Raw genomic sequence first — 27,115 nt, 5'->3', positions numbered from 1 at the left:
AATCAGAATTGCTGCTTTTCACTCCGCTTTGCAGTTCAGGCTGCGGTCTGGCACGAATCTACCAGATCTTCGGCCTTTTGAGCCTTGTTCCTTTAAAAAATCAAGCTCACCACAGTCAAGCAAATACTCACTCAAACTGCCCTTTGATGAGCTGCAAAAGAAGTGAAGTTGTGGAAGGAAAACCTCGAGCACAAAGAGTATTCGAGTACAAGATAGTTTCCAAAAGTCTCCTACAACAGGATGAGCCAAACTGGAAAATTGTGCTGCAGCTCTCTGTTGACCCCCACCCAAGCTCAGCCCTGCTGGGGCCACAGCTTTAGTCTGGCCCATCTTCACGTATTACTCTTGAAAAATAAAACAAAGCATTCTAAGAGAGTTTTAAAATAGCTCAAGTGTGACTCAAATCCAGCAAAAGCATGTCATTTTAAGCTTAAAGAAAATGTTTTATCCTTAATTTGCCCTGCAATGTTCAAATCCACAAAACGAGGTGCTATTCACACCACCAGCCCGGCATGAATCTTCCAGCCCGGGGCCAGAAGCGGATCCAGGTTTCCATGGGCGGAGGCAGGGACCAGCATTTCGTGTCTTCGGTGCTTGCGCGGAGGCCAAGGAGAAGCACGAAGGGAGCAATCTGCGGTCGCATCTCTGTTTGAGAGACGCTGCGGGCAGCCTACCCAGAGGGACAGGGATGGCAGCGCGGCACGGACGAGCCATATTCCCCAGCCTCGTGCTGCCCACTGAGTTCTTTTCGGCGATATTGGGCAGCCCTGCTCCTGCGAGGCTCTCCGTGGATTTGCTGGGCTGTCGGGACAAGATTATTTTCTCCCATTAGCTTTGCTTGTCACCTCTCCTTTTCTCAATACCTTAGAAGGAATTGTGATAATGTCAATAGTGGCTATTTATCCGCTTCTCCTTCCCTTTTTTTTTTTTTTTGAGTGTAAATTCTTTCTTTTGTCCTCTTTTCCTCTTGTCTCGAGCACAAGTAAGCCCTCTCTTTGCTGCAGCAGCGTTCGGTGCCGGCTCTTTGTGTTGCACATCACCGCGGTGTCGCACAACGCCGGAGCCGGGGGCGACAGCACTGATTCTGCAGATGTGGGGCCAGATGTGCGGCTCAGGGACACCCTGGTGCAGCTTCGTGATGCACTTAAGCTATAACCTCTCTCTGTATAGAATCTATATGGTGACCAAAGGAGGCACCTTAATGCCCCTTCTAGTCCTCAGCCATTTGAAGACCCTTCTTTCGCTCATCTCCTGCCACGTGCTGGTTGTGGTGTTGGAAGCATTGGTGCTGGCGCTAAAGAAAAGGGGAAAATTCCATATGGTCAGACATAAAGGAGCAGTTAGGGGACTGTCTTTTGGCCGCGTGTGGACTTCGGCTGGCCTGAGGCAGCCCTGGCAGGGCAGCACGGGTCGGGACGGAGCTCCAGCTCTGCAGTGCCCCGGACAGACCCAGCAGCTCCTTCCCCAGCAGCCGGCTCCCACGAATGTCGTGGGTAATATGGTGGAGGCGGATAGCGGGTGTAAATCCGGCTGTAGGCTCGGCGCTGGATGCACAGCCTCTCCCCACTCCCCTCGGTCGCCTTAGACCGAGCCGTTGCAGCGTAGCTGCTTTAAACTAGGACATCTGCAGTCCACTGGTGGAAGGTTGGATGAAGCGCTAATTTCGGAAACAGGAAGATATTTAATGAATTGTGACTCTTTTCCCTCCCAAACGAGTATCAGCGTTTGGAACAGCTGTGAGAAGGGGAGCTGTAAACATCCCCCAAGCAGCCTGGCACAAGCCGGGCACAGGGACGCAGAGGCAATCGCTGTGATGCTCTGGTTAGCAAACGTGGCTAATCACTCTCATATTTTTCCTCCAGGCACAGACAGCCCAAAGATTCCCATAAAGACTCTGTTTTACAGTCTCCCTGAAGGGTAATTAGCAGCAATAAAAATATTTTTGAAATTGCTGGCTGGTTAATAGCGTGCACAACATAGGAGAGCTTTGAGTCCCAGCATCAGCTATGATGAGGCATGAAATGCTTCCAAATCCTCGAGCAGTCCAAAACAAAAGCCTGTGTTTTGCCTCTCCATCACACAGCAGCAGCAGTCTGGGACATGCAGGGGGGGAGGCGTTGCTTCAGGCAGGACAGAAACATAAAACCCAAATATTGTGTTTAACCACTATCCAAGTAAAAGAAAAAGAAATCTCCCTTGTGGAAACTGGATTCAGCGCTGCGCTCCTACGCAGGGATGGCTGGAGCCAGCGGGAGACATCGCTTTGCATCTTCACCGATGGAGCTCGCATCCTCTCCCGAACCCCTCAATTGCCTCTTCGTGTTCAAATTTCAAAGCGGTCCAGCTCTCCTCAGAGGTTCCTTCCCAGAAGGGAAAGGCTCGGAAGGGTTGCGAGGTGAAGGACGTGCCGTGGGCTCTCTGCTGAGCCTTACCGCCTGCCACGCTCCCAGCCCGCCCGCAGCCCCGTGCTCGGTTCTCGCTGCCCTCGGCTCCTGGGGACAGCAGTGATTTTGGGGCCACGCACCTGATAAAGCAGCTTTGAAACAGCTTCCTACGTGTTACGGACAGCACGTTACCGCTGTCACCCTGACCAACGTGCAAGAGTTATGACCGACAGTGAAACAGACTTTATTTTTAAAGGGTTACACCAAGATCTTTTGCCTTTAGTGTTGTTCTAAACTACTAGAAATAGGTACGTTAACAGTTGGACGTGACCAATACGTTCGCCGTGGTTAATTGGGAGTCGGTAGGCTGGTCGGTTGTACGTCCTCTGGAATCAAAGGCCATGTGAGAAATCACTCGAGCAGTACAATAATAGCCTTCTCCTATAAATCAATTGGAGCATCACATAATGTTACGCTTAAAGACCTTTTGCTCTGGATACTTCTTTACTGCATTGCTCTTCACATCTGTTAATATCATACATAGATGGAAAAAAAAGAGGTTTCGATTTACAATTCAGAAATAAGTTGCAAAATTTCTGCGATTAGAAAATATTTGTCCATAAAATCATCGTCAAAAATATCCCCCTTTCACTAACAAGTATCTCATTGTGAAACTGACCTCTGGAATGGCTCAGAAGAATGCTGTGAATCTTTTAATAAAATAACATCCATAAACATACAGTCTTGAGGTCCTGCATGTGTCCTGTGCGAAGAAAAGACTTCATTTAAATTCCTTCCATTAGTGGCAAGAGCTAGTTTTAAGAAGGACGCTCTTTTTTTAACCTGGTCTATTAATAGTATTCAATATTAAATTACCCCAAAGACTGCAAAATTACAGAGGAGGGTTTTTTTTCAGAACACGTACAATGCCTCAATAATTTTCACAAGAGTACTCTGGATGAAAATAAATTTCTGCAAGGAAAATATTTAGACGAATGAGTTAGTCTGAGTTACTTGGCTTAAATCCAGAATAGTATTCCTACTCGAGTACTTTAAGAGCTTTAAATGCAAAACATCAAATGGGTTGTGAATGGACGTGGATGGAACAGGTTTTGATCGTTGACTGCGAGGCTGCTACCTTTCTTTGGCTCGTTATTGGCAAGATTTATTTCTACAGAGACATTTATGACAGCAGATCAAATCTTGCTTTACTGAGCTGACACTATGCCATCTAGCTATACCAAACGTATTTTCACATGTTGAGGGTTTGAAGTGCTTCTAGCCCTACGCCGTCCTGGCACTGGAAGAGGCTGGACCTGATGTTGGAGAGAAAGAACTTTCCTTGGGACCACCAAGAGCGCGTCCACCGCTGTCCTTTGCACAGTGCATAGCCACAGAAGATGCGAGGTTATGGGGTCTGTGGCAAGGATATTGGGGATTTAAGGACCCTGAGGTGCCCTTAGCAGCCAGGCAGCTTCGGACGCTCAAAGGGGGGCACGGTCTGAGCTCTCCCTTCTCTCCAGCCAAGCGTGCACATACGGGGCTAATGCGGTGTGCAAGAGCATTTGGGGAAATCAAACCTCTGATGACGGATCAAACCATAATAAATGGACCTAGGTCAAGAAGCTTTACCACAAGGACCCAAGAACACACAGTTATTAAATAAAAACCACCACCAAAGCTCCGCAATGGGTGGTATGCTCCTACGATGAGAGAGTTGTTGCTACTTGGCAACATCAGAGCTTGGAAGCTATCGGAGGATGGCCCGTTTTTCCAAAGGCTTTTCGCATCGAGGGATGCAAACCGTTCTCATAGAGCTAATAGCTGCAAGCCAGCTCAGAGTCCTGGGAGCCAGATCCCACTCTAATTCCTTGTGTTTGTAACGTGAAAGAACAAAGGGCTATATCCTGCCATTGATACTTTTTCAGGCCTCTTAATGGACGTGGCTTGGAGACCCAGATATAGATCAATGGCAGGATACAGTCATAACAACCTGAACTGAGCTAAAAGAATGGTGTCTTCCTATTTCAGCTTAATATGACATAGCATTTGCACATAATGGAGAACAGATTTTCCTTTTGAACAAGTTGTCAAAGTATCTGTTGCATCCTGATGAAGGAATGCTTGAACAGCAAATCCCAAACCTAACGCTTCAATAAATCTAGCAAATTTGTTAGACTGTACCACACTGAGAAGTCTCTGCAGGTAGAGTATCTTTACTGAGACTGCAGCTGGATTTGCTACCAATAAAACGAGCCACCTTAAAAGCTGATGAATGATGATGCTTCTCCACGGCAGTCGGTACCAACTTTGCCATGTCTTTCAGTTTATGCAGGCCAACATCTGTGCGATGAAACTGTATTTTAGAGCTCCCTACTGCTTATCAAGTCACCGAATATTTAGCCTTTCTTTACAGTGTGTGCATTACTGCATGGATCAGTAAAAAAAAAAAAAAATCAGCCGCAGGGGTTTCGTCTGAACAATATTTTTAGAAGCTAGCTTATTCTTCTACCAGTGGTTATTAGTCCAAACAACTCATGACAGCTTAATTTCTCTCTAAACTTTTTCTCCCTCCTAGTCGGAGGTAGCATTTCAAAATATCTGGAAGGGTGCTATTTGTTTTTCTTCCCAAAGTCTCCACAAAGATGTTGTGGATAACCACAAAAGTATCATCCACATTCCTTTATGGTAGTACACGGGGATATGATTTATTCAAAACCAGAGTGTACTTTAAACACGCGCCAAGTCAAAGCGCGCCGAGTCCCAGAACGGAGCCCAGGAGAATCCACCTAGACTGTTGACAAACCTGGCTCCGAAAAGCAACCTCTCCACTGTCCAAGAGTAACAGGGTATATGACAGTGCTGCTAAAAACCTAGGAGGCTAACGCGAACCAACCAGGCCATCTGGGGCTGTTTAGCTGTTCTTGCTGTGTGATACCATAACTTGGCGTGAAGGGCTGGAGCCTCCAGCAAAATCAGACATGACAAAATCTTCTGAGCTGAGTCAGAAACAATAATCATTCTTTTTGCTGCAAAGAAGCAGAAATCACCGACTTTTGCATATCTGAGAGCAGTCTGACAGATAGGAGTGGCTGGGCAGCAGTGTCTTTTCCCTACTGATCACCTTGAAAACATGAAAATGCTGCGAAAAGAAGGGCGTCTTAGGCTTTGTGGCACAGTAAACATTCGCAGTGTTGATTCTTGCCGCATCTACATCTTCCCAGGAGAAGCTGGCAAAGATGAATTTGCCCTGAGATGAAATACATAATAATGTAATTTTTCAGTCTTTTCCCTTTATTGAGGCAAACCGTGAATTAGGAAGAGTCCTTCGGTGTATGTCTTGGAGAGGAATAACTGTTCCTCCTGCTCGCTGGGATGGGACAAACTTGGTCGTGGTGTGACACAGAGAAATGGGGAGGGGGAGCCCAGCTGCTGTAGCTACAGGTCGATGGGAGCACACCGGAGATGGGCTTCCCCCCACCAGCGGCATCACATAAACAGAAATGTCAGTGGCGTTAGCAGGGGCAGAAACGCGGGGACCAGACGCCCAGCATGATGCAGTCTCCCGCGCGTGAGATGATGCTTCTTGTAAACTGGGCGTGTGGAGATGCTCTGTGCCCGAGGGAATAAAGATGTTCGGGATTATGCAATGAGGTAGCCTGAGGTAAAGCTGAACATGCTTTTTGGCTGGGTTGCTAAAAGATAAGGGTTGGGAATCTCAGGAGAAAGCAGAGTGGAGCTGAACTCTTGCACGTTCGGCTCTGCAGCCGGGAGGAAGAGCAAACCTAAATCTTCCTTTAAGTATTGCTTCTCTAAAACTTTTGGGAACGCTCCCTGTAAACACTGCCCCATAAATGCTGTCATTTAAGGATGATTTTTACGGTAGGTTTAAAAGCAGGTGAGTTCAGGACAGCTTGTGGCCAACAGTAGAAGACTGCTGCTCAGAAGAGCTCTAGGTCCTGCCCCAGCCTCTCTGGAGGTTTCTTCTTTCCTTCCTCGCACCGTGAGAGGCTCCCAACATCCCCCCCATCACCTGAGGCGTAGGGGTGATGGTCTGGTTTGGTAACATTTTTACCCTCGCTCTGTGGGATGCAGATGACTCCCCACAATGCAAGACAATGATTCCTCAAGCCATTTTGGTTTTGGCATTATTTTTTTTTCTGCAGCTGACATCTTCATGTCGCAAAGCCCCAGGCTTGCACAGGCTGAACTGTGCAAAAATTCAAGCAGTGACCTAAATTTTGTGACTTAGGACTGCTTGGTGGTGATGGAAGGGAAAACAGGAATGTGCAATTCTGTGATTGCTGAGACAGACACGCTCCTGTAGCCACAGCTTGCTTTTGAATTTGAGGAGTTACTGAGAAATTTAGCCAGTCTGGAAAGTACTAAGAGGGAAAAAAGTCCCAGACAGAACTCAAGCCGGTTCTGGGAGGAGGAGAGCCAACAAAGTCTGGTTTCTTGTGGTTTTCGGGTTTTTTTTTTTCTGTTTGGTGACCTTCTGCATCCTACTGCAATAACCCCAGCCACTGTCCCAGCCCCTGCACTCAGTTTTCTTTGATTTTGTTTCATTTTTACGGCTATGCTTATTGCCTATCCCATATATGATTGAATTCATATGGCATTATTTCCAAAAAAAAAGAAAAACACAAAGCCCAAGAAGAGGGAAGAGAACTATAACTCAGAAATTAAAACAGCCAAAGGAATATCCCTGTGTCTTTCGCAATACTCCCAACCTCTTCCCAATTCCTTCCCATGTCACCTTAATGTTCCTGCTCGTGTCACCCGGCCAGCTGGGCTGCCCAGCACCACGCACACCCTGGCTGCTTCTCTCTCTGGTTTCCCCTTCACAAGAGCTTTTATTTGAATTTTCCTCCCCTACACGGCTGCTGATTTTGTAAGCATGTGGTATCTTCAAAATTGCTGCCTGCAGCCTTGCCTACCCAAAATTGGCAGGGGGGTGTGAGTGTTAAAATTTGTTTGAAAGGAGGTTAAAGCCAGAGACAGGCACTATGGCTGCACAGGTCACATTGCATTTGGAAATCAGGCTAACGTGTACTCTAATTTTTGTGTGTATAAGAGCTTTTGTCTTTAAATAACTGCTGTTCCAGGGCTCTGTTTTCTTTGGCTACTTTAATTATAGCGTTGCAGATTTTTCTTCCCCTTGTTTGACTCCTTCGCTTACTATACTTTGCTGGATTTCCTCAAGCATGCAGGAGTGTGTTAGCTGCAAAATCACTCTTTGTTGAATGAGCAATGATCTTTCATTTGTAAACTTGCCTCATCATTAAACGCTGAACTGTAGGATACATGCAGAATTGGACTGCTGCAAGTTTACGTAGAGAAGGCAGATTTCTCTTGAGAGCTCGGTGGTGCAGGGCTATACATCTGACACCACAAGCAGAAAATGCAACAAGCCAATTCAAACCATGTCTGATTCCATCTAAATTGTGCAGTCCCTGCGGAGTGAATGCGGTCCAACCTGAGCTGGAGAACGGTGACTGGTGAGAGGCCATGACCTATTTCTTTTCTTTAGGTAGAAGTGAAGAGTGTAAATCTCACACTCTATGCTGCGGATGCACCACCAAGACAGATGCAGACTGAGAGAAAAGATCTCCCCTTTAACTGCCACGAAATCTATGGAACAGGGTCAGATCGTGAGATCAAAAACTGCACTCGGCCTTATAAACTGAAAGTTAACACAAGGCAAAATCCCGGAGGCGTGAGCCCTGAAGGAAATTAGAATAGAATAGACTATTTGGGTTGGAAGTGACCTACAATGATCATCTCGTCCAACTGCCTGACCACTTCAGGGCTGACCAAGGTATAGCGTGTTATTAAGGACATTGTCCAAATGCCTCTTCAACACCGACAGGCTCGGGGCATCGACCACCTCTCCAGGAAGCCTGTTCCAGGGCTTGACCACCCTCTCGGTAAAGAAATGCCTCCTCATGTCCCGTCTGAACCTCCCCTGGCGCAGCTTTGAGCCATTCCCACGCGTCCCATCGCTGGATCCCAGGGAGAAGAGCTCAGCACCTCCCTCGCCACGTCCCCTCCTCAGGACGCTGCAGGGAGCAGCGAGCTCTTGGAAAGCACCAAAGCCAAGGGGCATCTAGACATGGTGCAGAAACAAGTGACTTGGGATACAAGATTTTGAAGTGCTGCGGTAGGAGAAACATGAGCCAGGCGTTGGTGTCCCTCCAACGTGCTTGTCCAGGAATTGGGATGTAGCTTCCCCTGCTCTGCGAAAGGACTCTGCGACAACAGGTCCAGTTGAGGCGTTTCAGGATTAGACCAGGGCTGACTGAGAAAGTGGCTGAGAAGAGTCACTCCCTGTGGTGACAGGGCCTGCCAGCGTGACTTCTGGGGCAAGATCATCATCATCATCATCATCATCATCATCATCATCTGCAGCGTGGTTAAATGGCAGCAGCGGGAGGAGCAGCTGCTGTTTAGACGCTGCAAATGCTGGTGAAGAAAAGCAATGACTTTTTATGTTTCCTGTCTGATAACGAGATACAACTGCGCTTCCGAAGTGGAGTCTGACCCCTAGAGCCAGAGGAGTCGGGTGAAACTGCTCCCAGCACAGTCCTTCAGGTGGTGGGACACTGTCCCAACAACCCCAGGGCTGAAGAAACTGAAAGCAGAGCAAGATCCCGCGTTAGCCTGGAAGATGGGCAGAAGGAGAGCCTGGCTGGTCTTTCTAATCTGTAGTTACTCTCCTAACATTCTGTGGAAGGGCAGTCCCACAATATGAATTTGATGGTGCTAGTTTCAGCCAAAACATGTGTTGCAGGTCCCACTCTTTTGCAGGCATGAAACAACTTTTGTTTATAAATTCCTCTGCCTTTGCAGCATTGTTGCCAGAACTGAAGGTGATTTCTGCTGACATACCCCATTAAGTCATCCTAAACGGTGTTTGTCCGGGGTCAGTCGTTTAACTTCTTTCCCTCTGGCTAGGCACGTGTGTGCTCCTCTTCCTGTGTCTTGTACAGCAAATAATTATGAAATTGGCCATCCAGCCCTTCAGGCACTTGCATGGCACACAGGCGTCACAGGCAAAGCACTGTCTTCCCAAATACTGCAATACAGAGCAGTGAACTACCTTGGATTCTCAAAACTTAAACGCTGTGTGTTTCAGCAGGGTGCTGAACCGCAGGATTAAAAGAAAACATGGCCATTAACCCAACATCCTCCATGCACATGACAGACCTCACCGTTTTCTTTAAAAAGCCAGATGAGAGCATTCAAAGGAATTTAAAGAGTTGGATCCCTAAATGCCATGAGTATGTCATGAAAACAATTGCTGTGGAGACTGTGGATGCTCAGCTCTCTTCCAGAGAAGCAGGACTTGGAGGATAGTCCTTCACAGCTAAACTAACGAGGGCTGTGTACCAAGGCCAAGGAGCACCAAAGGGCTCGTGTCGTGTTTGTGCTGTTTAGGGCTCTTCTAGGTCAGGCTCGTGCCGCAGAGAGCTCTGCAGAGCAGTCCAAAACACAGCTAAGCATGAAGAGTGCAGGCAATCAGATGTCCAGGGCTCTAGCTGACTCCCCAGCCCTTTTCTCTTGAGCAGAATAGATGTTATTCCCGTAACATCTCATGCCGAAGACTCCGAAAGCGAGACGCTAAAACCACAGGATCCTGTTGGGGGACAAAAAAACCAAAAAAAAACAAAAAAGAGGTGTTGGTGCTTATAGTGTTTTTAAGAATACAGGAGTCTTCCCACCTGAGAGCAGAGGCTGAGCTAAGCCGGACTTGCCATTGAAGCCTGAAAGCTGTCTGGATGCTTCATTTGTGGACGTGCCTTTTTGTTCAAATGGAATTTGGACAGTGTTTTGCATCGAGTGATTTCCAGAAAATCTTATTCTTCAGCCTGCCAGAATTTTTAAGGAGATATTTGCCCAGGCTGTCCACATGAGTGTCTCTCGTAATGTTTGATCCCTCGGAGAACAATCATGGATGAAATCGCAAAAAACGTTGTGCAACTCTGTTTTTCTCAATTAGGAGCTTGGAAATAACAAATATACTGGAATGTGGTTTCAGTCCATTCCCTCCTTTATTTGACCTCCTATCAAGAAGAAATAATATATTCTTCTTCTGTAATAGGAGCTGTGTCAGCCAATATACTTACTGGCACATACGTGAAATGTACGGGCTTACTTCAAAACAACATCTTCTCTTGGAAAGGAAATCGCACTGAATCTCGTCTTAAGTCACTGGCCAACCATGCGATGACAGGACGGGAGTTTGTCCTGCTTTTCACCCGATCTCTGCAGTCCTCAACCAACTGAAGTCCTTTCAGTGCGCTCCCCTTCCATGGCAGCGTGGGTTTCGGCATCCCCATCCTGCCGCCCCAGCAACCCCAGCTCCCAGCAAACCTCTTTTGACGACCTCCTTGACCACCCCGAGCCCTGTACCTCCACCAGCCCCTCGCCCTCCGCGTGCCCGCGCAAGGACCGTGCCATCCACCAGTCCCGGGACCCTTTGGGGACCCAGCCCTCCTCCCACCCGCCCCTTCCCTGCAGCTGGGATCTGCTGTTGCCACTGTGACCCCCACGGCCACAGCCAGACACCCCCGTGGGCAGGAGGAGCCACCCCACCTGCCTCCATCTCAGCCGCACCGTTGGGTTGCAGCTCCTACAGTCGTCTTCTCACCTCCAGGTTTGCTGAGAGCAGAGGGGGAAGGCCAGGAAAAGGGGGTACAGCCAAAAAGTCCTCCTACAGCTGCTTGCACCCTCCACCATCTTCACGGGCACCCTCCACCACCTTCTTGGGCACCCTCCACCATCTTCACGGGCACCCTCCACCACCTTCTTGGGCACCCTCCCACCCTCCACCACCTTCTTGGGCACCCTCCACCATCTTCACGGGCACCCTCCACCACCTTCTTGGGCACCCTTCATCATCTTCACGGGCACCCTCCACCACCTTCTTGGGCACCCTCCATGACCTTCTTGGGCACCCTCCACCATCTTCACGGGCACCCTCCACCACCTTCTTGGCCACCCTTCACCATCTTCACGGGCACCCTCCACCACCTTCTTGGCCACCCTCCATGACCTTCTTGGGCACCCTCCACCACAGCCACACGCACACCAGCCCCCTCAGGTCTGCGTAGAACATCTCCCGCACTGCATTCACCTTTTCCTACAGGTAGCAAATCGTTTCAGACCTACACATCCTCCTCGCTTTCCTCTTGACCCTGAGTCAAATGGCAGGAAGAAATAAATCGCCGGGACGTTTGGACCATTGCGGGGGATTCCTTGCTTGTCTGCAAGGATGTGCAGGCAGCCGCTGCTGAGGTATTTCAGGAATGGCCATGGAGAGAGAGGAGAGCTGGAAAGGAGGTGGGAGGACTATGTCTAGACAAGCAATTGATTATGGAGTTTGGCGTGCTGATTTTGCAATTGTCTTCCTAAAGGCCTGGCAGGACTCTGTACTGGGGTTTTTTAAAAGCTCATAGAGGCCATATTTAGCCTACAGCTGGTTTTTTTTTCCAATGCTCAGTTTGCTTTTAAAACATCACCAAACAACAAATCATTTAATCTTTTGTGAGGTCTCCCCCTCCTCCCATTTAAAACCTATTCTTCAAACACCGTGGCCTGATTCTTAATGATTAAACTGGGAAAATGTTCATGTTGCTAATGTTTTATTTTTTCTGCTGAATAGTGGAATAGAAATTGTGCCTGCATAAGGTAAGAATTTAAAATAAATCTGAATAGACAATCGAAACATACAGCCAACAAGCTCGTAGACTCCTGGGTTGTCTGTCAGGAAAGACAATTCCGTCATCAGCCTGATCTCTGAACAGGCAAAATCCTGCTGACAGTTCACTACAGGGCCGTTTTGAAAACACTGGCTGCTTCTTGAGAAACCTGTGTGTTAGCAGAAGAAAATGGAGGTGAAATAACCAAGAGAAGAATCACAAGCTGCCTATTTCCACAATTCTTCCATGCTAATCAGCCTCTTGATTTGCCCAGCATATAGGAGCTGATGTAACTGCCCTGAAATCCACGATAGACGTAATTGAAACCTGCTGCAAAACTGGGCTCTTCTTACCGACTGCTTGCTCAGTGTAACTGTGAAGTTTCAAAATTTTACAAGTGCGTTTTATTGCTTGTCCTTTATAGTAGAGAAAATGCTGAAAAACTGGCTTTCTCCTCAGGTTTGTTGTTTCTGTAATGATTCCAATAACTACCACATCACTGAATATCTCTTAATATGCTTGCACAGACATGAAATTTTATGATAAACAGATGGATTTTGAGAAAAAGTACAACAGCAGTAACTCACAGCCTTGTCTTTCCATGTTCAGCTGCATGCTTTTTATTATTATCATCTATATGCTTTTTTTCCAGCCACCCAGCTATATATTCCTAAAGAAACAGACATTCTTTTCAACTTGCAACCATGCAAGTGTAGCAAGGCACCTAGTAGGAATATATAGGTCACAGTATTACATGACTTACCAAGCTCTGATTCAGTGATTTATGCACTTCTTCAGTTACTTCATCACCACTAGCTGCTGTTGAAGGAGCCAAAATGAATACAAATTCTTATGGTTTGAAATAACAAAAAAGAAAGGTCTTTTTCATGACTTAAATATCTATTTTGGGTTCATTTTTTAGGACATTATTTCCATTTATTTTCAGAAGGAAAATATTATGTTTATTTTACTTTTATTAAGTCAAATGAATGTGCTATACTCATTGCTACCAGGGGGGTATTTAGTACTACCAGCAGTCCCATCAAAATCAGAAATAGGCTTGAAGTGACCTGCCGAACGGAGCACTTTGGTGTACAATAAAACGCCGTAATTCTGCCAGCTCTGATGCATGTGAGCAGGCTGTGTCCCTTTTCGGGGGTACAAAATACATCTTACACTGCCACAGCGCCCCGCGTATTGCCTGCTGAGACGTTAGCTGTGACTGGTATGGAGGGGACAGTAAATCACGAAGTTGCGGTTGGCAGGGGTGGTTTAAGGACAAGCAGCCACACCTTTTGCATTTTTAAACCTTTCTACTCTCAAAGTTAACCTCGACTTGGGATGAGAGACTGCCGTGTTTTCCAGCGCTCCCCCCCGGAGCAGCCCTGCAGGTCCCGGAGCTCCGTTGGGAACGGCACGGCGGGCAGGAGGGGTGGGATGGGGTGGGCTGGGACGGGGTCCTGTGCGGAGGTTGCCGTCAGGGACCGCAACGATTCCCACGTCTGCTGGATCCTTGCAGAAGAGGGTGCAGGACTTTACAACTTCCAGCAGACCAGCTTTGGTACGTGAGAAGGAATAGCTGTCTGGTAGGTTCTTATTTAATATGTGTATTGTTCAGCCATTTAACTGAGTGGCTCAACTACAAAACAGCTTTCAAACACAAAGAGTCATCACCCAACTTGGCTTTCACCAAAGTCAGCAGGAGTTTTGCCACTGATTTTACTGGAGGAGAGGGATGCAAAGACTGCAGGACTTTGAAATCCTTCCCACATGGTGTACCCTCTAACTCTTCCTACTACAGGCTGCAATTTGAAAGCCAAATATGATCAAATAACATCTGGCCATTAGGAATTGCGGTGTTTTGGTAAATACTAAATGATTATACTCAGTGTGCTTTGACAAAAAGGTTAGCTCTGAGGAGGTACAGATGAAGGGATGCCTATTGGCATCAGCATTTGCTTTGCTTCTTCATCCCTGTTGTACATCACTGTACACCTGCCTACTGGAACGTGGATTGGGACCATCCTGCTTATTTTGCACAATTTGTTCAATTCAACTATCGAAAAGCTTTCTATTTATTTCTGAGTGGCTTTGAATTGGCAATTTCATTTACTCATGAAAAGCTTTACAGCCAGACACAATCCAGAAATTTGTAAGTCTCAGAAAAAAAACAAGGACAAAAGTATAAATTAACACAATTTTTTCAAGGACAGATCACACCAAAATAAGGCAATGTCCTTCCAAAAGAAGGAAATAATAGATTTATTTATTTATTCCAATATGTTATTTGTAGATAGGGAAGGTGCAATATCTCTTCAATTTAGCAAGGTCTTGCAACCAGCTCACATGATATCCTCATGCATGTTGCATATATACAGTAAATGAAGAGAAATAAAAAAGTGGCTGGAAAACTGTATTCAGAAAGATGTTATCAGTGGTCTGTGATCAGAATAGAAGGATGTGTCAAATGGACATTTACAAGGGCCTAAGCCTTTTGCTATTCAATTTTTTGATGAATAACTTCAATAACGCATTAAAGAGTATGTTTAGTAATTAGTACATCTCATTTTGTAGACCACTATATTGGGAAGGGTAGCGAGCACTTTGGTGAACAGGATTGGAATGCAGAAAGATCTTGATAAATGAGCACTCTAGTTTGAAAAAATAATTCAGTAAGAGGAATGTGAAATTTCACAGTTCGGTTTGCAATTTTCAGTGCCTTATAGGATGCAATGACTCAATATTGTCAAGCTGTTATGAAAAATAGTAAAGAGCATGCTGGGCTATGCATGTCTCTTCTGTACAACAGATGACAGACTCCTCCTTTTCTCCTGAGTCACTGGAGAGCCGTTGTGAGAGAAGAGAAGGGAAAATAGAGGCAGAAGGGGAAAGGAAAGTGCTTTTGGCATCTTGCAGATGGATAACAGGAAAAGGGAAGAGAACACAGGAAAACAAGTTTCAAGAGAGAATTAAGCAAGAATGGAAGTAGTGTTCCTTGTAAAAAAGACAGAAGCAGAAAGATTTGTGGTAATGTATAGGTTTTTTCAACAAAGGGTTGAAAAACGATTCATTTTTAGATCTTCACTTGCATTGTGGAGATGTCAGAAAAGTCTCAGTTAGTGTGCTCTGAGCCAGATTATTTATATTGACTTTGATGGAATAACAGTGGAAAGGCTGTCAGAGAGAGGAAACCGCAACACTTGAAGAAGTTATCTCAATTTTGCTGGTGTCAGTAATTAACATAGATTTAGCAGAAACAAGTTCATCTCTTTAAGACATGTTTTTTATTATGGGAGAAAATGTTTTCATAATGGGAGAAGTACACGTTGCTGCCACATTGCTTTTTTGGCAAGCAAATAAACTTTAAAACTGTAAGTCAAAAAAAAAAAAAAAAGAAGAAACCCAACTATTCAAAATGAAGAGGTAGATCTAAACTTTGTGACTACTCTAAGATGTGCCAGGTATCCCTGGGCTCTGCCACAGAGGCAACAGAAGAGGGAGAGTTGTGAGAGCCCATCTGAAAAATAGAGTACCCTCAAAACTTTACTGCATGACCACTGCACCGACATGGGACTTCCATACCGACGTAAAGTCTTGTAGCGAAGGTGCACATGGCTGTGATGGAAGGAGATCCTGGGAGATCAGTTACTGCGTGTGAGTCTTCAGGAGACTCTGAAGACACAAATACCTCTTAGCAATGTACCAAACTTTGCTGTTTCCCCCAACAAAAATTGTCTAAATGGTAGGGAATTCCTGGAGGACTTAAGAAATTCCCCTATGTATAAAAGCAGATATAAATTCATCATTCTTCTTTTGTAGGAAAGAAAGTGCTTAGAGTAACCCCAGACAGTCACTGTTGTCTCCTCTTGATATAAGTTGACATTTCAGGGTTTTTTTCTTCAAATACGCGGCAGTCACAGAGACAAAACACAAAGGACCCACAAAACCAAACAAAAAATCCCAATTTTTAACCAGACAAGAATGTGTAAATATAAACAGGGCTGCTGAAAATTTCAGTCGGTCCCATTTATAATTGCAGGAAGCCATAAGGTCCTTTGAGTCAAGATAGTCAAGATAAGTCTGAAGCCCACACACGAAGGTAACCCTGAGCACCCTCCTGGTGCTGGTTGTGAGAAGATCCTCATTTGATACTGGAACCCCGTTCAGCGTGTATCCTTCCGACAGTGTCCTAGCCTTTCCACTTTAAGATGTTTCCGTGCTACAGTCCTCCAAAGTCCCAGATAATGAGGAGAAAGGAAAAAGGACTGGATGTAAACAACCTTGAAGTCTTTCAAACCAGCCAGCGTCCCTTGGGCTTTTTTATTTTCCTCACTGCAAACCCGTTGATTCCAATCGCAGTCCTCTGCACACTTCCCACAGAAGAAGAAACAAAAGCAAAGACTGCCCCAATTTGGGTTTTCTACTGTCGCTGCCTGTGTCACTGTTAGGTGGATGGATGCGAGCAGTCAAGCTGCTGGGCACGGCGGTGCTGGCTGACAAAGCCGGGGTACCCTGGTCCTGGGATTTCCCGCTGATATTTTAAGTGGATCCATAGAATAACCTGTGAAAGTTGACTGTGCCAATGTCAAAATACATTGACAAAAGCAGAGGATTCTCCATGCCCCTCTCCTAGCTCCACACGAGCTCCGAACTGATGTTCTGAACATCAGAACAGATGAGATGTGCCACTCAGGACACTGTACCAGGCAGGTGGACCGTGGTACGTGGGGATGAGCTGTTTCGGCGTGGGTGCAACTGCTGTGTCCCCACGGAAACGGTGAACAGCTTCTCCTGTGCAATGCAATCTGTCTGCTGCCTTGCTTGGTTTAGTTTTATTTCTCTGTTGCTCACACCCACAGAGCTGTTGGCCTTCACAAGACTCAGTTTTAGATGTTACATGGGCATGCCTGCAAGCACACCAAGAAAATGGTTATGGAGTTGGATATCCATGTACTGTTTATCCTGCCTTGTCCTACTCAGACGAGTTCCATCACAGCCGACTGCAAACCACTGGCAAACTCCTGTCAGATCTGGAGCCTTTCAGACTGCAGGGGCTTATTCTAACTGAGTTTCTATAAATTAGTTAAAGAAATTCCCCGAAAGAGAACCAGAGATTGCTTAGACTAGGCTTTTATGTTGCTGAGTTTATTTTTGAACGAGTTTTAAGAAACTTAGTATTATAGGTACTTTCTGCAGATTTCATCCTCCTCTCCATTTCTTGATGAAAGAAGAGTGTTTGGTATAGACTCGAATCTCATTAGACTGCATCTAGATTGATGATTTGTTTGGTTTCTTTCTTTTTAATGTTAAGTTTTGAGGATTGTCTAGAGGAAAATATCCAGGACTTGACCAAGAGTTTAATTTCACCAAGGTATTGACATTCTCAATTCTTGTTTGGGATCTGGATCCTACTCATGAATCTAAACGTATAGCTCCAAACCAGGGAAGAACATAAGTAGCCTGGCTCAAATCACAGACGTACAAAGGACTTTTTGCACACCTGAAGTAACACACACCTGAGAGCTTTTCTGGACTGGGCTTAGTTCAGAAAGCCTGATAAGATACCGCTCAACACCACTGTGTGACAATGTAATGAAATGCAAAGCACTGGCTCCTGCCAGAGTCTCAGTGGTGATTGATCTCCTTCTGAATCAAGACTTTCAGCATCACGAATTTAAACCGTGGCTCTTAAGTGTCTACTGGAAAACATATAAATGCTTAAATACATATATTCTTTATAGCGTTCCCTTAGACTTACATATAGGCTACCAAGATATAGTCTTCTATATGTTGCTTTTTCTACCTCTACATACATAGATGTTTACACGTGTTTCTCTTGCTAATTCTCAAGTCCAACTGAACTAAACTCAGGAAGACACAGGTAATTCTGGATGATGTCCAAGGATTGCTGGCAGGGAATGAGACAACTCCACAGCGCTCTGTTCAGCCTTGAGGTTCCTTGGGACCTTCTGCAGAACATGTTTTTGCCATCAGCACCTGTTTGATGTGCATAAGGGTTAGCAAACACCTTTTTTTGCTGCTGTGCCAATGAACGTCCTAACTTATGACTCAGTGTATGCTATCGGAAGAGTTTGTGTCTCACCCTGCCCAACATAACTGAAAAGGTATAGGCAGGAGCTGGAACTTAACATGTCAAAGTACATTTTAATGGCCCATTGGCACAGGGATTATCGGCGAGGAAATGACGTCCCGGGTAACGGCTCGCTCTCCAGGCAATGGGATGGGTGGCAGGGTGCTGGCACAGCCTTACCTGAGCCAGCCCTGAAGGCTGGCCGGGCAGTCCTTGTTCCACCACACAGAGATTTCACAACGCAGACCATGTTCCGGACATTAGCCAAAGCTTGCCTTTCATAACCCCACGTAATTCACCGTGCACGCATCCCACTATATCATAATTAACCAACTAGAGTTTCGAGCAATCGTAAATCAAATAAGACTGGCCATGGTGTCCCGGGTGGGGAGGACCAGACCTCGCACCGCAGTGCTCATCACCTCCCAGTGTCCCAAGAGCACTTGGATCCGCTCCTCATCTTCCAGCCATAGGGACACTGGGGTCCTACTGCACAAAACCCCTGTCTCAGCCACGCAAACCTATTTCAGCCCTTCATCCTGGAAAAACCCTTTGGCCCTTTGTATATTATCTTGGGAGCATAACATTTTATGTGCCGGACAGCCACTTCAGGCTTTCTGCTCTGATTGAGGCAATTCTAGTACAGAAAGCAGTAGCTGGGCTCTGAGGAATGCTTAATTTTATCTCTTCCCCCTCCGCCCCTGCTTCCCGCCACGGTAGGCTAAAATAGTTAAACGTTTGGGGTTTGGTTGCATGCATTGTTTATCCATGCTTGCTCCCGCTTCTATGTTTAACAGAGGAAATAACTCGCTACGATAAAGTATCACTACATGCTGGTAACATCAGATAAGCTAAGCTGGACAAAAAATGTTTTCTTTGGCAATTCTCCACTTTCTTTAATTTGGCCAGAGAACCCACTTTACTTCTGGAAATGTGGAGGCCTCTGTTACGCTTGACTGTAACACAAAGAGTTTCACAGGTTTTCTTGTTAAACTGAATGTAAGACAAGGAGAACAATCCTGCCATTTCTTTCCCTGGTGTACAATCGGGCTGATAAGCATCAAGCCGCACATATCAAAACCCACAGTGAATGTCATTTGCATTAGTTTTGGGCCTTTCCAGAAAAAAATGAGCCTTTGCAATCCGGTTATCGGCCCCTATGGGAAGGCGCACAATGCTATAGCAATATATATTTAAAAAGTTGAGCACCGGGGAGGAAAAAGGCAGCACGGCTGGAGGGAACACTTTTGGGGTGGAGGCAGCATTCCCAGGAGCAGCAGGAGGACCTGAGCATCCCCATTGCAACCGGTGGGTGTTAGAGGAGCCCCCCATGTCCTGCCCCGGGGAGTGGGATGTAGACACGGAGGATTGGGGTGCGGGGATCGTCCCATCCCATGGGAACAGCTCGTGCTGCAGCTTCTCCCCAGCTCCCGGCGGTGGGTATCAGGGCTGCGGAGGACAGCATCTTTCCCCTTCGTCTCCCACCAAACGCCTTGAAAAGCTCTGGCTGGCTTCGCTAAACCCCACCACACTGCACGGCAAGGGCAGCTCCTCTGCTGACGGCGTGGAGCGCGTACAGCCCACACGCGGCGAGTCCCCCGCTTTCGGGATGCTGCGTGTGGGATTTTGCGGGCTTCGCCCCCAAAACGTGCATTGGCTGTGCTTTTACTGCATCTGCCCTAAGAGCTGGTGTCTGCACAAGTGATGGACATACCGCAGATTTCTAGTTTTGACAGAGGTGCCGGTGGTACGGAAAGCCGAGCTACGCTTCCAGGCAGCAAAGGCACCTGGCATATAGTGAGCCATGCTGTGAGGATCCTCCCTGCAGCACACATACAGCCTGAAAGCCTTAAGCAGGCTGGATTTATCTGTTGGTTTTTTCCCCACCCTTTCCTCCCTCCCTCAATACAAACATTTATGTAATAAAATATTTCTAGAGCACAATGTCTAAACAACACACACTTAATAAAAATAAGAACTGGAAAACTTTAGTAAGAAAACAGCTGAAGTTAATTTTCTAGCCAGATAACAACTGAAGGGGATTTTTTCTTTCCAGATATTAAGGTGTTTTTCTTGCGATAGGTTTGACTTACTCGGGAGTATTCTGCTTAACACTGGCTCCTTAAAGGGGTACTTGAATTTTTTTCTTAGTTATAACCAATGTGTAATTTCTGGGACTTAAAATTTGAATTTCTGGTTAAATAACTTAGAAGCAAACTATAATTCTGTGCCTTTTCCTGGTGCAGCTGGTGCCAAACCATAGATGAAAGCAAAGTGATTATAGACAAAGAGCAACCACTGGGTGACCGCGTTTCCTTTGGAGAGAGTCAACACAAGTCATTTATGAATAAATCTAGCGAAGAATCTGCAGCAGAGCCCGGTATCCAGTGTGAGGCTGGGTCCTACATACAATATACACTCACTGGGTAAAATACTGCAAGCAGCTAACATAGGAGATACCCTAGTCCCTGCTGAGTGTCCTCTCCGTACGCCACAGTATCACAATTCTCTTCTCCATCACCTCCACCGCTTCACAGCGTTGTTTATAGGAAGCGAGGGTGCGTTCCTCAGGGACAAGGGGTCGGCACCACAGGCTGAAGAAAGCCCCCAGCCCATGTCCTGCGGTGGGGATGGGTTAATCTGCCCCTTGCGCCAGTCTGGAAAAGGGGTTGCTGCCCCTCCAGACCTGCTTTGCCCTCTTTATTCCTTTTAAAGGGGTGTTGCTGCTGTGTTTTGTATGGCGCGCTGGTCCGCCCACGTCAAAATGCAGTGGTGCTGAACCGGGTCTTTTGGACCATTGGTTTTTCTGGTTCCAGTCCTTAAGATCCAAGAAGGGCTTTAATTATCGTGGTCCGAGTGTAATTCGTTCAGAGGTTTTCTCAACCGCTTATTCACCTCTTCCTGTGGTAGAGCTTGCAGACCCAGCTGGCATCAGTGACAGCAAAATATATTGCTTTTTGAAGAATCAGACTTTTCATTTCAAAATTACTGCTCTGATACAAGCTGAGATGGGGACAAGATTTTCTCTCTCTCAACTTAAAAGGAAACAATAATTATTTCCTTTTATTTGAATGCTATTCTATCCCATGGTTATTCTCTTTGCCGTAGAAATTTTGACATCAAGTCAAACACTGGAAAGAAAAGATGGTATTGTAAACCTTGGACATAAAAAAAAAAAAAAAAAAGAAGCCTTGGACATAAAAAAATAAAGTCAGTTCCAGCTTTTCCTGGATTTTACATTTGAACTTCCTCACCTCGAGGCTTCAGCTTTCTAGTCTGTAAACAGGAATAATACCTTCCTGTCTCAGAGAAGTGTTATAAGAAGCTTAACTGATTCGTGTTTGTAGGACACTGGGACACGGCAATACGTATGTGGATATGGAAGTACACATATGTGAATATTTGGATGCATCTATGGATGGAGGTACAGACTGTTTTTATTTTTGTGTATGCCTCCTGGTTTTTCTTTTCACAACATCACTGTCTTCCTAAAGCACAAAGATTTCTTACAGAGAAGAGAACATCGATATGTTTACCTGAAGACAAGCTTGCACAGGAACGAAACGTGGTTTCTTGGCATATACTCCTTGCCCATTTTAAGTACCAATGTTAGAAAGTTTTGGTATTTGATATACGTAGCACAGCACAGGCTCAAAACCAGCCGTCACTAGCAAAGTATTGTCACATTACCTTATCTTTTAGAGTAATCTACAATTGAAAAGGGAAGCAATACTTCACCTAGATATCCCTCTCCCTCCCTAATTTTCCTGGTTAAAATAACATGTTGCTGAACTATGATTTTTTGAATTTAAACCAAAACAGGTCTTCTTTTCTTTCTGTTGCCAGCACCCTCCAAAAGAGCGGACGCAGGTTCCGCGAGCAGCTCTTTGTTGAGCTGCATCCCACACCCAAGCCCCCCTCAATGCCCCCTTTCGTTCCCAGGACTTGCGAGCCGTCCTCTGTACCTCACACCTCCTTTTGGTTTGCTGCTTTGGGTTTTCAAAAGCGTTCTCCTTTCCTCCAGCTTTGGGAGATGGATATTTCACGGCAGCCGATCACAGGCTGCTCAAAATGACATGTGGAAACTCCTTCCCTCGATGATGGCAGGCTTACAGCAAGATAACCATCTGCTCTGGCCTGACCACCACTTCCATTTTTGTTTGTCTCCCACAAAGATGTTAACAGGCCTCATTCACTTTTCATTCCCTCCCAAACCAGACAGCTAGAATTTCCCTTCCAGAAAAAAAACAAAACCAAAACAGAACACTTTCTGTTTCAGAAATAAACTCAGGCCTTTTGCTATTATTTTTGGTATTAGTAGTAGTATTATTAGTATTACCAAAATATAAATACTCAAATTTCCATTTGGATGGAGAAACCAGCACATCAGCTATTCTATTTTCCATCCAAAAAGTAAATCTAAATTTTGATATTTTAATACATATCTTTGCATGCACTTTCCAAAAACGACTTTTCAGTCTCTCAGTTATGTCTATTTCTCGTCCTGCTCTGGTACAATCCCCTCTGCTATTACCTTTTCACCATCCTTCGCACATGCCAGAGGTTACAGCACCCCACTGACAAACAGTGTTGGAACAAGAAGCTAATCAATAAAAGATTACAGATAGCCCTGTTTTCATTTTGCAACACAGACATGCTAGAATTCTGCTGCAAAGACGCGTCTCCTTTGAATACAAAATAATAAAAATGTAGTCCAGAGGGCAAAACGTCATCTTTGCCATATTTAGTAAATTTAGTAAACATATTTTCAGGCACTGAACGTATATGTCTCTATATACACACAAACAGGAAGCCGAGGGGGGGTGTATGTGCACATAATATGGAAATAGCGACTGGCTTCTGTTTAAGGCTCTTCATTCACATTTGTGGAATTTTTACTTATGTTGCCCCTTTTTGTTTGGCCTTTATTTAGGGACAATAAAAGAATGGATGCACTTGGCTTTGGCAAGGAGGTCAGTGTTTCCTGCTGCTAGTAGGAAAAAGGTGGGTGACAAAACCAAAGCGTTGCTGCACTGATCAGCACAAGAGCTTACTGATGACTTACCAGCTTTTCCACCTGCTTAAAATAAAACGCAGCCACGGGAGAAATGGTCCTTGTGGCAACAGGCTGAAATGGTTTTGCTTACTTTGCCAGGAAGGAACTATGTTATCCCGGTAAACAATTTAAAGATGCCATTAAATGGCTCCTATTTTGTTCTATTAAACCTGGAAAACGATAAGCTAGGTTTCTATTCTGGTATTATTCAGCTCCTTTCTATACAGTTTAACAGCTGGAAATGAGAAGGCGGCAGCTCCTTGTTCCCAGGCAACTCTCCCCAACCACCAGCAGCTGCCCCAGGGACCCGGGTTTGGAGCTGCTCTGCAGCGACAGCTCTTCTCCCAGATTGACACGCAGAGGCTGCTTTGGCGTGGGGTCCCCTCTAAGAGCTCAGAGCATTTGCAAGAGCCACATCTCATGAAAATCATGGTTTCGACTCTCGGCATCCCATTATATTGTGTCATATAGCTGGGAGTTTAGCCACTGACTTCCAAGACAACTTTTTTCAATATACAAGTGATTTTTAAGTTATGCGTTTATTGCTTCGAGTTAAAGAGCACAATAAAGAATACATCATGCTCTTCCGCCAAGAAGCCCATTTCAAAGGCATTAATGGGTATCAGTACACTCCCTCCTGCCTCAGAGAGACAGCTCACACTCACATAATCTCTCAGCAAGTCCACTTGCCAACTCAGTGGTTTTGTTATCCCTGGTGCAGTTTTGTAGGGCATAACACACTGTATGGGCTTATATTTGTTCTTACTGTTTTGCGGCAATGTTCTTTTTCTCCTCATGTCACCCTTGAATTTATATATATGTATTTTAGGCTTTATTCAAGCAACTAAAAATCCCCTAGAAAAGAAGAACATGTGGAATGCATAGGAATAGAAACCATGATGACCTCATACATAGTATATTAATATACAGCTGGCCTAATAAAACACAAATCACATCCACCAGCAATATTTATGAAACACCTTACATCACTCAAAAGTTCATTCATATTCAAAGTCTGGCATGGGATTCGGGCTGGTTGAACTCCCGTCCTCAGTGTAGGTCAGAAATGTGCTCCAGATGTTGACACCGCCTTTCCTCTTGACTCTTTCCAGGCAATCAGACAGGTCACTATAGTTTCTTCATCACTGGGATGCCTCATGTTTTAACTCAGCACATTTCCAGTGGGATGAAGACATCAGAAAATAGAGAAGAAGAAACAGAACCTTCCACATTGGTGCAATGCTTCGACGCAAGGTTCGGTTGTGTTGGCTGCAGAGCAGCATTCAGCAGGCAAACCAATGGCCCTGAAGAGAAACTGGTCCCTTGCAAAGGTTATTCCTCTGGTCATTCAGTCCAGCATATGGACATGGGCACGACTAGCACCTGCAGGAAAAGGAGCTTTTCTCTTTTTCTCCCTCCAGCATAATGCATCACTGTCAGAAAATGGGTTTTGGATCCTCATTGAAGAGCGATACTAGTTTTGGAGTTTCTTACAAAGTTTCTTCTTAAGTAAATGATGTTTGAAAGAGGAATAACCTTTCTTCTACATCTCTCTCCATGCATCCAGCTCCAATTCTTTATCCAAGTCTTTTTTTTCTCTCTAATCTACATTTGCTTATTCTCACCCATTTCTTCCTCCACTAAAATTAAGCATATTTTGAAAGTGAACCCTTTTCTTATTGAGTTAATATATGCTAATCACTCAAAAGAGCTAAGCGGTATAATGGGACCTTTTCTGTGTTTGTTATTATTAGAAAATGTTTAATTAGAACATACTGGATAAGAGGAATTTTATGCCATTAGCATTATTGGAGACCTCTTGACGAAATTTCACATCCTCCCACAAAAACATTGGCCTGATCTAAACAAAGACACATATTTGTGTGGCTCCAGGAAGGATTTATATTTGGAAGAGGAGAGAGTAATTTTTCATATTTATCCAGGGATGTGAAAATAGCCTGAATCAAAGCATGGCTTCTAATTGTTCTTATCTGCAGTTTCTCATCTTTCTGATGGATCCTTTTTTATCGCCATTCTCATGTTACATCAATCTGTATTTTTGAATAAGGTTTCACACATGCATTAGTAACATCTTTTAACGGAGCTGCTTGACCATCCGTCATTACACTGAGTCTCTTGAAATCTTCTTAGAAGGCTTGCATCCTATTATTTTTTTACCCTTCCAGCTTTCTCTTCTCATTAATACAAACAGATTACAATTTTGATTTATTTTGATTCATTTTACAGCCAGACATTAAGTGAAGCTGACATGTTTCAAACTCTGTTGTTTTTAAAAAGGAAAGTGCGGGCTGTGCAAAAAGCCCCAGCTCATCTGTGTCAGCGCACTTTAGGAGAAGGTCCAGCCTGATCCATCACTTGGGTTTCCCAAACAGCAGGGGTTGCATCGGTACCATGAAAGGTTCCTGTCTTGCACTCGGCATTCAATTCCTGCTGCTGATGATAAGAAATCTTAAATCTTTAGCCTGGTAACCCATACTTTTTCTCATTAACTTAGGTCCATCTGGGGAAGTTCCACACACTGCTATAGGAGCTTTTTCATCTTTGGGTGAAGCAGAAATACAAATCCTCAGCTCTTCTTCAAAATGATGCTGTTTCAGTAAGGATTTTCTGTGTGATTTTTCCATACCATCAAAATTTGTGTGTGCGTGTGTGTGTGTGCAAAGACAGTTTGGAGTGCTGCTTTTTTGATGTAAATTACCTGTCAGGGACATCCCAAAGCTATATATACTCTGTCTGCCCACAGTGGTTCCAGTTTTTGAGCTCCCTTCCCTGCCTGCTCACATGTGGGTGAAAATCAAGATGTTTTTCGACCTCTACAGAATTTTAATGCCAAATAGCAACATAAAGAGATATGATAGAAGCATTTAGTGATCGTATGATAGGCGCTTTATCCTCAGGCAAGAAATCTATTACACCTTAACGTAATATCCTTAACTGGATAACAGACACGCAAAGGCAGGCACGTGGTAAAGGGCCTGGGCTCCCCTGACAAAGAAGTTAACTCCCCAATCTAACGGTTGGATCCCAGGGATCCAGAGGTCTTTTCCTAAATGGAGGAAAGCATAGCTATTCTTTTCAAAGCTATTCTTTTCAAAGCTGTTCTTTCCAAAGCTGTTCTTTTCAAAGCTGTTCTTTCAAAGGGAGTAAGAAGTAAAAAGCAGAGTCAGTTATGTAAGGACCTCTTCTAGTTTCTCCTTCTCTGCAACCTCTTCTTGCCATGACAACTAAAACAGCCTTGTCGGGCTTCCTGCCTCCCAGGTGCTCGGTGCTAAGTGCATCGTGGTGACTCAGGTTGCACAGAAAAGAGACCCTCTGGTCCCCCATGCCCACCTCATCCCTTCGATGACCTGCAGCGGTATTTAACAAACAGGGAGCCACAATGTACCGTAGGCTGGGGCAGGCGTTCTGGTGCTTTTGCTCAGTGCCATTTCGTCTGACAGATCACACATGGAGGACACTGGCATATTCTACTCAGGAGTTTGCACGTGGCTTCGCTTGCCGCAGAGGGGGTACCACTGCCCAGGTGAGCAATTTGGTTTTGCTGGTGCCTAAAGTCATCATTTTGACCTCTAATGAAAGGAAATCCCATCGACCTGGAACCAAGACAGGCGCGGAGGGGACGACGACAGTTCAGCGCTTCCTGTCCTTGAAATCTCCAGTTTACTTCCTGGCATCAGGCTGTGAATTGTAGTTCACACAACTAAGCAGCAAGTTCCAGATCTCAATGTGCTGAGCATATATGGCATGTGCCCAGCCTGCAGGGCATTCAGGTCAAGGACCATGGAATCAGCTTGCTTACCCTCACAGGGATGTGCTGGTCGCACTGACAGGCAAATGCTACCTTGTTTTTTGGTTTGGG

The 27,115-nt window shown here is 45.3% G+C and overlaps 2 long non-coding RNA genes across 2 annotated transcripts; one reads left to right on the top strand and one right to left on the bottom strand.

Moving 5' to 3' along the window:
* Positions 1–885: 885 nt before the first annotated feature.
* Positions 886–20,133, bottom strand: LOC126052861 (uncharacterized). Its single transcript, XR_007510165.1, has 2 exons — positions 11,223–20,133; positions 886–11,192 (listed from the first exon to the last, which is right to left on the bottom strand). It is a non-coding gene; the product is annotated as an uncharacterized LOC126052861 (long non-coding RNA).
* Positions 20,134–20,637: 504 nt separating this feature from the next.
* Positions 20,638–24,703, top strand: LOC126052863 (uncharacterized). The gene is made up of 3 exons (XR_007510168.1): positions 20,638–21,603; positions 23,113–23,183; positions 24,348–24,703. It is a non-coding gene; the product is annotated as an uncharacterized LOC126052863 (long non-coding RNA).
* The last annotated feature ends 2,412 nt before the right edge of the window (positions 24,704–27,115 follow it).

The sequence above is a fragment of the Accipiter gentilis genome, chromosome 31 (assembly GCF_929443795.1).
Source record: "Accipiter gentilis chromosome 31, bAccGen1.1, whole genome shotgun sequence".
Lineage (NCBI taxonomy): Eukaryota > Metazoa > Chordata > Aves > Accipitriformes > Accipitridae > Astur > Astur gentilis.
This window is presented reverse-complemented; position numbering and strand designations above follow the sequence as displayed.